This window comes from Dromaius novaehollandiae, chromosome 2 (assembly GCF_036370855.1).
Source record: "Dromaius novaehollandiae isolate bDroNov1 chromosome 2, bDroNov1.hap1, whole genome shotgun sequence".
In the NCBI taxonomy this organism is placed as follows: domain Eukaryota; kingdom Metazoa; phylum Chordata; class Aves; order Casuariiformes; family Dromaiidae; genus Dromaius; species Dromaius novaehollandiae.
Genome location: NC_088099.1, coordinates 146,698,278 through 146,710,834, shown reverse-complemented (window position 1 = coordinate 146,710,834; position 12,557 = coordinate 146,698,278). Strand labels below are relative to the sequence as shown.

Below are 12,557 nucleotides of genomic sequence, written 5' to 3'. Positions count from 1 at the left end.
AAAATACTCATGTGGTTAGAAGCACTTTATGAAAACCATTGCACTTAATCACCTTGCCCTCCGTATATCCCCACACACTTCACTCTTTACTAACATTAAGAGTAGAATACTGGGGTTTTGCCTTACAATCATTTTTAAAATTGATGTATTTGATTGCTCTTCAGCAACTGCAACAGAAAATTAGACCATGCCTCACATTTTAATTCTGATACTGCCAACAGCTTAAGGAGTCGCAAAAAGAGTTTACACTGTACCCTCTGATATTTAAGTAGCTGTGCAGTACCCAATCTCCTGACATTTTAGTGACCTAAAAAAAAGTCGATGTCAAGCTGTAGGAGCATGGGGCTGCTAGGGAGCATCCACCCACAAAGCAGGTTGGAGGCTTGGGAGCCAAGCACTGCAGCAGCTACGGGTCTGGGCCGGGAGAGACCAGGGGGTCTGACAGCTGGCTGCCAGGAGGTCCAAGCCAGTTACTGGAGTGACCGTGGGGATGGGGGGTGCCTGCCGGTAAGGTCATAAGTTTGGACCAGTTACCAGAAAGACCCGTTACAGGTTTATGTCCCTGGACCGGAGGATCCAGGGGCCAGCTAATGGGTAGAGTAAGTGTCCAAGAATAGTTACTGGAGGGATCCATAGCATACATGTATTTCCCATGAATAAGCTTTCATCCTGATCAGCCATAGAGAGCAGAGGATGAGGCCATGGTGCTCTTCTTGTTTGTGTGAATGCTGTGGTTTCTGTATTGATCTACTGGGCCAGCCACATGTGTATGTATATGTGCATCATGTATGTGTGTGCCTATTGGGAATATATTCTCATCCTTGCTACAGGTGAGACCTGGCAACACAAAACTGTAGCCACCTTGGCTCTACTGGGCTACCAGGTGCAGCAAATCCTAATATTGACCTATCTAAAGTTTCATTATTTTATCACCTTACTGCTCAACGTTGCTAGAGAGACCATGTTTCCACACTAATGCAATTTTAGCAATATACCACTACCATGATTTCTTCTGAGCAAGCGCCTGAAGGAATCAGAGTCTGAATTACATATTGTTCATCAGGACTGTTAAATAACCCTTGTAAAAATAAAGCTGGCTGCCAACCAAGATTTTTAGTTTGTTCCTTTAAAAAAAAAAAAAATCACTGCTCATCAGCCTAAGGTCATGTCAGTACTTGAATGAGAAATCATAGAAGGTGAAAAGCCTGGATATTAATGAACATTTAGACTTCTTTCAGCCAAAACAAAGGTGGAATTCCAAGAAAACTACAAAACAAAACAAAACCACAAACCAAAACTGTTGCCACAGTCTGCCCTCCATCCTATACCTTCCACCAACATCAGCATTTATGCAACACTATGTACAGCCAGTTCAGGGAGATGATCCAGCTAAAAGCAAATCAACTTTTTCGGCAGGTATGTAGTTTAATATTTGGTTTAAGTCAATATAATTGTGAGACACTGCCAAACAGGCAGTCCTGTCCTACCCCCCCCACCATCCCTGACACATTCCTACTCCCTTCACTGTGCTGATATTAGCACTTACAAAGCTTGTGAGCAAGTAAGACCAAATAACTGATTTGTCTGCAAATTAATCATTTTTCTAAGCTGGGTTAGTTTTAAGCAACATCAGTCCCCTGATCCAGTGTGCCACAGGATAAAGAACCAGCGCAAAAGAAATACATACAGCCTCCAAAGAAGCTTTTTCAATCTGGATCATTTTAGGGATATGTTTTATAATACAGCCCTACATACACCTGTACTGACATTACTGAGGGGACAGCAACCCATAGTTGGTGGGGAGGAAACTCTCATCACTGCTGAAAAAAAATACTCATACATACACTCTTTACTTCATTACACCTTCTATGCCACTTGCCTTAATCCTATGAACAAGGCACAGCTCGTTTTTCCTTCACATCTTCAGAGTGGAATTCACTAATCTACTCAGAATTCTGTGCTTAATAAAGAAAAAGCACAGCCTTACATTCAGCAGTAAATTTTGGGGGGATTTGCTTGAATTTTCTTTTAAAGATACCACATGCTTCCCAATTTAAATGTTAACATTTAAAAACCCAGCTTTCAAGTGGATTAAATCTTCACACTTGGGAGTTCAGAACAAAATGGGATCTATGAGAGTAGTTCCAGACATTTTTCTGTGGAAAGGAAAATCAGCTTGGTTATTCACAAGCAATACTGCCTTGATGGGGTTCCAGGACTTAAACAGTTGGGAAATAAGACTCAAAACTACAGGTAATAGGTAAATTCAGGTTTTTGCTTTGGAAAGTAGTCTAGAATAATTACCAAGAAAAGGATTCAAATATTGCTTCCTGGAGAGCTATCAAGAGAAGAATGAATAACAGACAGAATGCAGTCAGGGATTAAAGTAGCCAAATGATTATAAAAACTTTTTTAAAGGCTCAAATTATATAAGTGAAGTGACAGATTTGGACCATGGCCAATAATTGCATCAAGAGGTCCATATAAATTTAGATACGTATGGGATAGAACGCCCTATAAGGGAAAATTTATTTTATTGGGGAAACATCTTGGGAAGGGAGAGGGGAAAAATCCCCTATCACACAGAACTGAGGAAGAGTCTCTTCATATCAGCCAGAAAAAACAATCTGCTATAAGGCACATGATCAAAAGATAAAAAATACATAGTTTAGATCAGACAGCAACCTTGAACATTGAAGGAAATGACACTGGCGGAAGAGATTCAGGCTGTGACTCTTTAGTGTAAGGAATCTTAGGTCAGCAGACAAAAAAGGATTGCTAAACTCTGCGAGGGTCCTCTGTCCACAGATGGGTAGCCCCAGAGTAAGCCTGAAAGATGTCCGTTCTTGTTTTATTTCATAACATCTAAGCAAACTAGACCTGGGAGAGACCTGAGTCTGGCATTCACCATCACCCAATCTTAAGAACAGGAGAATGACAGCTAGATTTGATCCTCAGCTGAGGCAAAATCCTGATAACCTTGCGCTGAATAGAAACTGTAACAGGACTCAGCAGCTGGGATGGCCTAGGTTACACATCACTGAGTATACTGGTGTATGCTGGCAACAGACACATTTGGCAGGTATTAAGGCAATTGCTTACTCTTGCAAATTAATTTGGCAGCTGCATGAGATGACTTGAGAGTGTCTATAGGTACGAAGGGCTGCAAAAGTTGCATTAGCTCATCATATAGCCCTTGCTTCTGACAGGGCAGCAAGACAGTGCCAAGTCATTTGATCTGGCTTAAGAGCCTGGGGCAGATCAGGGTCTAGTGTAACAAGCCACAGCATTTGGTAATTCTTCATTAAATTTCAGGAGTTTATGAACTGGATGTTGAACTTGTTTCATAGGTGATCTCCAAAATTAAGGTCTGCAGGCATTATTGAGAGGGATGAGGATGACATTTCTCATTTCACTCAATTTTCTCCCCCCTCCCTTATCAAAATTTCCATCATCGTTTTGCACTTGTCTTCTTCCTACTGTGCTGTACCTGAACCTCTCGGACCACTTCTTTTCCTTCTGCAGTTACTTCTAACCATTTCCAAACCTCTGTCCTTTTTTTTTTTTTTTTTGGGGGGGGGGAAATAGAGCAGAGGGAAGTTTTAACTCTTCTTTTGCTGCATCTATTTCCATCATTACCATCTGCCATGTATTAACTCTTAACATCTAACAGTTCTTGGAGCCTCTGAGTGCATGTATCTCCTGATAAGCAGGAAAAACACAGGAACTAACAGTGTAATTTGTGCCTTTACAGCACTCTTGCACTCTTATGCTCACTGTGCGTGGCCTACTCCAAAACTTATTACATCGTTTAAAATTCCAGGCATAAAAGCTGGATATGGAAATACTTCCATCCTGTCCACTGATGTTAGACACTCTCAACATCCAGCCCACCTAAATGGGAAATATGCAAACTTGTCAATTCTTCTCCATGACAAATTTTAAAGAAATTATCTTCATCTCAATTTGACATTCAAAGGCTCACTCATTTAGATCTGTAGCCATCCTTCAAATCACATGCAGCTTAAACCTACAGGACTTAAACCTCCAGGAATTATAATAATAAATGCCTATATAGCATCACAAATTAGCTTTTTGCTTTGTAAATCATGTTAAAAAAAAAAAAAAAAAGCTAGTAGCATCATTCTTGACAAATCCAGAACTGTCAAACTGTCTCCAGTTCCTAATACATGCCTGCACTTTTCTGATCTTCTTTCCCAACAAGCTTTCTGATGACCAGTCAAAAGCAGATGAGAAATATAGGAAGACTAAAAATATGATTTTCTCAGAATATCTTGTTTAATTCTTGAAGTCCCTGATAGCAGAATACACCCATTCTTTTTCTAGAGGCTAAGAAAAGTCAGGTTTTTGCAATTCTCCCATCTTTTGGAGATTATGCTTTTAAACACTAAACTCCAAATGCTTCACCACGCACTACTCCCTGCATTTGACATAGAAGCAGCATTCTCCATTCTTCTGATTTTGCTCGGTGGATATTTTGAGGACTCTGAGATGACCATCTTACCACCATCTTGCTGACTGCAGGAAAATAGTATTGTGCTGTTTTAGGGGTAAACTTAAGGCCCAAAGCCAAAAGCTGGGACTGAACTGGCGTGCTGACTGGTTACGCTGGCATGGCAACAAAGGGCATCCAAGCAATAGGTCTAGCTACAGAAAGATTTGGTGGCTATTTTTGAAGGGATCCAGGCCAAGTCTGTAATAATGTGTATTAAAACTCCCCAAACCTCCCAGTTTCCTTGAATAAAGCATCTGTTGTCCCTCCTCCCAATAGCTACATTCTCTCCCATCTTTCCTTAAATCCACCTTTGTATCTATTAGAGACAGAAGGATCGGGGGGAGGGGGGGCACATACGCACACATCCCCAACCTGGCATTTTCCAAAGGGTGGGGAAGTGGAAAAGAAGAAAGAGATTCAAAAGATTTAGGACAGCCATGTATTTTCTCTTTTGCCCATCTTCATTCCTTCCCACACGCATGGCCTGATAAGAAACTCTGAAAGTCAAGGAGAAATTAAGAAGAAATTATATGAAATACCTCCCTCAGAATGAGTGACGAAAGTGAAGGAATTATCATTACTGCTAAACCTCAATCCTTACAAACACTTTCTATACAGAGTATTTCATAAGTTCCCTATTTCAAAAATTACAGTATTAGATAATTTTATTTTCTATATATCACAGAGTATGGTCCATTTGTTTGAATGCAAATTCCAGGGACCTAAGTTATAATAAACATACGGGGATAGTAGATTCATTTCCTATACTACCATCTCCCTTTGAAGAGATGAATTTCTTCTATACCTGCAATTTCAACATTAGGTCTCTATATCTACACAACTGACAGAGTATGTAAGTCTTTTCTTCTCTACAACATTTTAATTTTTGAGAAATCAAAAATAAGGAAAACATGCATAAAAGATGCATATATCTTTCTGTGCAACACAGCTCTCTCCAATAGTGGATATATCTATCACTACTCAAAAGTAAAGAACCTAGCAATACTTTTTTTTTTCCATTTGAAAGAAGCAAACATGGTTCAGTTTAATAAGCAAGTTACTACTGAAATACTTTCACTTGACTCCCCCAACTTTTTGGAAAATGTTGGGTATCTTGCATCTAAAATAGTTCTATTTTTGTTTTCTGACTATGTAACACCCTTCTGACTTCTAGTTTCCTTCCTCTCCCCTTCATTACCTCTATTAGTTCAACCGCACATATCAGAGCTCACTTAACTAGGACACATGAAAAGTACATTTCACTGGCAATTCACTGCCCTTTTTGCAAATGTGTGAATATCCTGGTTATATCATCTATCATTACATAAAGCCTAGTTATTCACATGACAGCAAGATAGTACAATGTAATTTATAATTTGATATGAACTTATCTGTGGAAATATCACACTAGAATTACGTAAGTCTTGATTTTTTTTTTTTTTTTAACAACTGCCCATTATTACTGCACTGCAGATGGCTACCCTAGCTGGGGAAGCAGCTTTGCACTCACTGAAGGTTATGTGATATGTTCCCCTTGGTGGCAAAGCGCGTGTAAGTTCCTTCCTCCTACCTCACTCTTGGCTGCTTGTTCCTACTACCACAGTATATTTTACCACTCAGCTGGTTGGCAACCCAAATTCAAGATGAGTAACACTAGTTATCAGGGATGTGACCCTCTTTAACAGGCCAGTGTATCATGTAACCACACTATACTCTTTTGCTAGCTTTCAGTCTACATACAGCAACTGACTCCAAGTTACTTGACTGTTGCTACAGACCTGCACAATAATGGTTCCTCCACAGACAGACCTTGAAACTAGAGCAGTAGGGAAGTCATGGCTGCTGCATTTGGCGCTTCCGAGTTTGAAGCAGAGCACAGAAATAGAAGCCCTTAAGGGCTGTGTTTTGTACTGTACATGGTTCCGGCCACTACCACACAGAGGGTGATGAATCATCTGTAGGAAGAGAAAGGCAGGAAAAAAAAAATCTCAAGGGTGATGAGAACAAGCAATGGTGAACAAAGGCAGAGAACTTCTCTGTACTTTATTTTTGAACTCCTGAGAGTTTGAATGCTTTAAGATTAATGTTTTGCTACCATACCACCTCCACACATATCTGGAAACCAAGGGCAACCACACCAAGGGGGAAACTCTGAGTGTGCATGATCAACTGTGGAAAGACCAGGTAAGATCAGATGCCAGCAGCAAAGTAGAGGACATCATCCCACATCCCAAAGAAGAGTGCCAAGCAAAATGTGTCATAGGACTAAGCAATCACAAGAGTCTCTGTGACCAGTCTACATGCTGATTGCTGTCTAGCAGGGTACTGGGCCAACTGGTGACAATCAATTTGCATGTTTACCTACCACGGGTGACATAAAGGAACATTTCTGGAACCAGTGTCAAAGCAGAGCTAAGGACAATTTCTCTCCAGATACATTTACTTTAGCACTAATTGAGTTTTCTTAATCAGTCCCCATCTCATGAAATGAACTGATCAAACAGTTACAGATGATACCTAAGCAGTACAGAAACTCCTGAATTTAGCAACGGCTAGTCTATTCACTGCTAAACCACTCTGTCCAGAACACCACAGGGAGAAGGAGTAATTTTAAAATCACAAGAGGAGCAAGGTAATTTGATATTATTTCAAATAAGAAACTGTATCAAAACTTACAAATTTGTAAGAGCTTACTTGCAAGCAATAAAGTAATAAATTATTTGCAATCAGGCACTCAGTAACACCTTAGCTGCACTAGTTATTACTATGAGCTACTGGCAATTATGCAGTATCTTTTATCCAAAGATCTAAAGTGCTTTACCAACCATTTATCAGATAAAGTTTGAGGAGACCACCGAATCGTAGCCACGTATGCAGTTCCACCACTAATATGGACAGAAAAATCAAAATACTTATCTGGAATTTCTTTTACAGTTCAATTGTAAAGTAAAATATTAAAATGACAGTAATAATAGAAGTTAGAATTAATACTTCTACTTTTGCAGACACCTAAACAATTCTAGCAGTAATATACTTTATTCTGAGATACCAGGCCTGAACGTTTTCAGTTGTGTTATCTAGAAACCAAGACTAGGCACCTAGCCTGAAATCAAATCCCGAATATACAACATTTTTAAATCCTTTGATTAAAAGCAATAGGCAATTGAGTGGTGCTGTTAAAACTGAATGAAAAGTGGATTTTCTCTTATAACATTCATATCAATTAGTCAAGAGAACTTTGCATTCCTATCAAACAACAGGAGGTATCTGATTAACCTGAAACAATATTCTAAAAAGCCAAAGGAGCCAAACATTCCTATTACAAAAGTCAACTGACTGAAATGAGCAAAGGGTCTAAACTTTATAGACCAAATGTGCTCTGTAAATATCAGTACATAAAAAAAATTCCAGCAGACATGGAAAAAATATGCTTCAAAACTATATGCAAGTAATAAATATGGTTAATATCATAAGCGTGAAAGACGTTCAAAAACATTCTGTCGAGAGACATACAGTGAGCACTTTAACCCTGTTATGAAATATGGTTACAATCTCTCTGCATTATTAGTTCAAAGATAATATTTGAATATAAGACTTCTGACAAACTTGCTCTTAGCAGAAGTAGTAACAGACATTAGTCATGGGTGAAAGACAAAGTACTCCTAAACCAAACAAGAGGTGAGTTGTAAGAGAATGACAGACTGTATCCAGGTTTTCTGTTCACTTACAAAAGGTTCAAACAATGAAATATCAGTCCAACTATAATGTTATGTTTAAGTAAGCAGGTGGTAGATCCATTCATCTCCATGCATAACATAAAGAGCCCAAAGAAAAACTGGACAACATCCTAAATAAAAGAGAGCAACAGAACACAAGGTGCAAACTCAGATAGCAGGAATAAATTAATTTTAGATTCATTTCACATATGTAACGTTAAAGGCGGCAGTGCAGGTGAGAACCTGAGTTCTGGCCAGCCCTGCTTACTAAAAATGTATCAGCACTGCACAGCAAGTTGACAGTTTCACAGAGTACAAATCCAAAAAATTAATCCAGACAGAGTACTGGGACACTGAGGAGATACTAAGTGTATTTCAGACATCCACCCATTCATTCCAACTTCAAATGCAAATTATTTGCATTTCCTGTAGTTGCTTGTAGGACCTCCAAATTTCATGAGTAGAAGCAGAAGCAAGAGACATTCAAGAGCTACAATAATATTCTTCCACAGTGATTATATTTAAGTTTGAAGAGGATCTAGTTTCTGATAAATATTTTCAGTATGTTAAAGCAATTTTCATTTTTAAGATCATACAGACAGAGGTCTCTGGAGGCATGTGAGAAAAAAAGAATAGTGAAAGTTAAATAAATTATCTCCCCTCACCACATCCATTGTCAGCATCAACATGTTCTCTATTCTGAATACAAAAAAAGTACCATAGAGATTGCCATACTTTTTGCCTCTTTGAGAAAAACAAACAGCAAACAACAATTTCTAAAACAGTAATAAAGTTTATTTTCCTCCAGATATGGATAAGCATTTTTCCAGTATTCGGAACTAATCATAATCATGGTTAGTAATCTGCCTGCTGAACAGAATGTTTCTATGAACTTACTTCTGAAATAACTTAAAATTCAAACCCTGATATCACCAAAACTGTCCTAAAATTACAACACATGCAAAGGTTTCACTCTACAACAGTTGCTACAATCTTATTAAAACCTATTTAGAAAAATCTCATCTTATGCAAGTTCGGAGTTAATTTCATTTTACTTTTGTTAGCAAAATTTTCAGGAAAAAGTGCATTTTGAAAAGAAATCTAGCAAAGCAAGTATTTTTTTAAAGCTAGATAAGCTACAATTCTTAGATCGATGCTATCTAATCAAATCCTTACTTGTCTCCTCCAGAAAATGGATGCTGTTTGTCAGATAACTTTTTCTTTTTTCTTTTTTTTTCTTTTTTTTTTCTTTTTTCTTTTTTTTTTTTTTTGAAAGAACGCGCAGCATTCTCAGGCTAGGTTTTAGACAGATTAGCTCAATGAACAGTGCAGTTGTCCGACCGTCCATAGGTGTTTCATAAGAATTTCAGTGGAAACTAGGGTATTTATTTACACATTCCACTGCTGAAACTGGTAACCCAAACACAACAGCTTTGAGCATGGTATAAAGTTAACAGCTTTGTTATCTGCATTAAATGATATCAAGAGAATAAACCAAAATACACATACACACAGATTTTTTTCAATTTTAAAATTATTTTAACATCCATTTCATAGAAGTTGTCTTTGGTTGAAGAGATTAACATTCAGATATAATTCCATTACAATAAAAAAAAAAATGACTCTAGGTTTCACAACTGGTTTCCATTACTTTTGAATTTCATACCAGAACAGGTTTGACAAAACAATTCAGTTTCGCACTACAAAGGAGGTTATGGTTTACATGATCTACGTAATTGCTACTTCAGCTGTACTCAGTAGCAGATAAAAGTGAAATAAAGGGCAGAAGTTGTCTTGGAAAAATCTAAGTCATTAAGAAATTACTTAAGATTTACAGAAGCCTTAAGCCAGGAGTGTCTTCACAGTACAGTGCTTGTATCACCAGTGAACCTGATGACCATAACTAACATTTACATTAAACATGGTATAAAACAACTAAAGATATCTAATCATTGCTTTACAAAATCTGGTAGATGAGCCCCATTCTACAGATGTAGGAACACCATGGCACAGCGTCCAAAGGGCTTGTTCAGTCACTCAGAAAGCTAGCAGTACCACACCAGCAGAAGCCAGGTCTCCCAATCAACCCTCCACAACTTTTTGTTTTTTCTAAAGCCATCACAGAAAAGCCATGCCAGCTGTATTTGAAATTCATAACACTGAAAAAGCATTTAATATCTTTTTCACTTTACATTTTCTTTTTGGAAAGACTGCTGATTTCACCTCTGGACAACAGGAAGATATTTTGGAAAGAAATCCACTGGTTATCTTTCAGGTGCACTGTTAGCTGTAAGCAGCAGACATAAGTTTTTTGCAGATGTAGCTACAGAGACCACTCAAAGAACCTTGTCCCATACACACCGAAAATTTTCTGCAATTACGACTATCATCAGAAGGAACACAAGTTACAGGTGAACACAACAGCCTTAGATCCAGAGCGACTTATAAGACATACAAGGAGGCTGCGTTTTCCCACATTAGCTTCACAAAAACACACGCTCTGGGTCACAACGTGGCGACTGCAGCATCCTCCCCGGGCTATTGCAGCCCCATCTTCCAGGGGTGAAGCCTAGCAAGAGGAATCACTGGGAGAGCCTGTCTGCATCACTTTACAGCCTGAAGGTGGTGCTGCCTACAGGGGTATGGAACTTACTACGAGATGCCAAGAAGGGCGGTTTGGGATTGTACAAGACTTATTATGGGACGACTGGAGGAAGAAAACAGACAGGTAAAAGGAGGGACTGAAGTTGTTTGGGAAGGAACAAGCATGTGAAAACAGAAGGATAAGAGGATAAAAGGGGCCAGCTGCATGCAAAGAGGTGGCTGGTCAGTATACTTGTCCACCCACACTCTGCACCCTACCACCACAGTTTGTCCTGTCTTCTTATTAAACTCCACCTCTAACTATTTTCCTGCGTGAGGTGACTCTAATCTTGGTGCACGCATGTGTATAGAGGTCTAAGTGCCAGAAACTGGAGTAGGATCATGGGTCGGGGGGCCTGTATGCCTGGGGAGCCAGCAACCGGAGGTCAGAGAGCATGTGTAGCGTCCAAGTACGTCAGTCAGTGTGGAACTGCTAAGGGACATCAAGCCAGACTAGCTGACACGTAGGATAAGAGGCTTGGGAGCCAAGTATTGGAGTAGCTATGAGTCTGGGCCAGACAAAGGAGAGACCAGAGGGGTCTGAGAACTGGTTAATACAGGGACCAGGAGGTACAAGCCAGTTACTGGAGAGACCAGGACACCTGGGGGTTGCCTGCTGGTAAGTCTCCACTACTGAAGAGACATGTTTGCATGTGCGTGTCTCCTATGCATGGGGCAACTGGGAGACTAGGGGACCTAGGGCCCAACTATTGGGTAGAACAAGTGTCTAAGGCCTGTTATCAGAGGGATCCATAGTGCCTTTATCTGTACAGGCCTGTATGTGCATAGGTCTGAGTACCAGCATCTGGTAAAGGTGCCAGCAACTGGGGTGACCAGTGAATCCAGGAGCCAGCTACTGGACAGACTGCATGTCCAAGACTGGTTACTGGTGGGATTCATGTTGTAAATATATTTTGCATGAACAGGCTTTCATCCTGCTCAGCCAGAGAGTGGAACAAGATAGATGGCGCCAATGGCCTCACATTTGCGTTAGTGCTGTGTTCTGCCTGTGTAGACCTATGTTACCAGCCACGTACATATACATATATATTTATGCATGCATATGTGCACATGTCCCTAATAGGAATACAGGCTCAGTCTCACCAGTGGTTGGGCCTGAGGTCATGAAGCTATGGCAGCCTCGCCTCTATCAGGCTACCAGGTTCAGCAGCTCTTAACATGGACAGAATTGAATATGATTTCATCAAAACTTTCTAAATTATATTTCCAACCATTACAGAGTCAGAATGATAAGCAGTCATTAAATGCCGTTTTAAAACTTCAGGTCTCATTAAACATTACACAAAGTATTATCAATTAAATTAACCCTAACACAAAGGGAAAGAGGCAGTAGACCTGCCTTCACACAGCATGGAATGACCCTGCACTGCATCTGTGGGCAGGGCACGTGAAAAGAGCGCAGTGAAGACACTCAACCCCACAGAGTCAGTCAGGCCCATCAAGGCGTATTTGCTACAGTTCAGAGACCCTTCAACACCTCTACAGCGCTTACGACCTAACTTTTTGAAGTAATTCTCATTACTGGGGCTAATGAATGAATACACACACACCAATGAACAGAGCCAGTCTGGGCCTGGTGCTACCCTGGAGTTAATAACAGAGGCTTGAATCTGGAGTGCCTCCTGGAAACATTGAAGACAATAGCTCAGATCTTGCACTGA

General features: G+C 39.7%; 1 protein-coding gene across 2 annotated transcripts in view; it reads right to left on the bottom strand.

Annotated features, from left to right (window-relative positions):
- Nucleotides 1-12,557, bottom strand: part of RAD54B (RAD54 homolog B) — a 67,350-nt gene that overhangs the window by 49,440 nt on the left and 5,353 nt on the right. The window lies entirely within an intron of this gene.